This window comes from Limulus polyphemus, unplaced genomic scaffold (assembly GCF_000517525.1).
Source record: "Limulus polyphemus unplaced genomic scaffold, Limulus_polyphemus-2.1.2 Scaffold8027, whole genome shotgun sequence".
NCBI lineage: Eukaryota > Metazoa > Arthropoda > Merostomata > Xiphosura > Limulidae > Limulus > Limulus polyphemus.
The window spans coordinates 10,665-11,564 of record NW_013673637.1 but is presented as its reverse complement, the minus strand read 5'-3'; positions in this window follow the sequence as shown (position 1 = coordinate 11,564).

Here is a 900-nt window from a genome sequence, read left to right as displayed (position 1 = left end):
ATGTCAAGTTTAATGTGTTATTCATACTCCTAATTACTAGCTTGTCTAATTATAAAAATGTATTCACCGTTATAATGATTGGTCCTATACATTCTTCTTATATTTTACGTTATATTTATAAGCCTAATGTTAGACACCAGGATGGGCTATATCATAGAAATAAAGAAAGGACAATATTTAAAATTTTCAAGACTTGAACCCAGGAACGCTAGCTCACAAGGCCATGCTCTATCATTGAACTATCCAAGAGTACAAGCCAGAGGTCCTGGGTTCAAGCCCTAGTTCTCTTATCGGCTTTTTCGTGTAAAAATCAACCATAGTGATACTTGTATTCTATACTAGTAGTAGTATAAAGTAATACTCTCTCTATGGGGCTACACTATGTTTAGTGGCGGCCCCGCAGCTAATATTGAGGAGGAGGCGCGGGCGACGATGTTTTTACCCCCCTCCCCCCAAATAGAGAACAGGTACTCACGTTTGGCGTTTCGATTTATTTATGAGCGAAGTTGAGTCTTTTTTTTTCTTTTTCTTTTTACTGCCAATAGATTAGACTCGCCATCTTGAACTGTAAAACTTTAAAATAGCCTCCAAATCAAGGGAAATCGTTACCACACGTCATTTAATAAAACTCACTTTTAGTTATTTGTAAAAGAATACATTTATATATCGGCTCTTGATCACTGTGACCTTGTGTGTAGGGATCACCTGTTTTAACCACTCGCACCACTATATAGTAGTGTATTATCTGTCAGTCAGTCAGTCATTAAAATGACGTCACATAAGGGACGCTTAACGTTGTAATTTGTACTGTCGTGACGTCAGTAAAACGTGCACATGCCATGAATCACGAGAAGAATTATGCACTCTGTAGGCTACATCACAGTATGACATACGAACTTC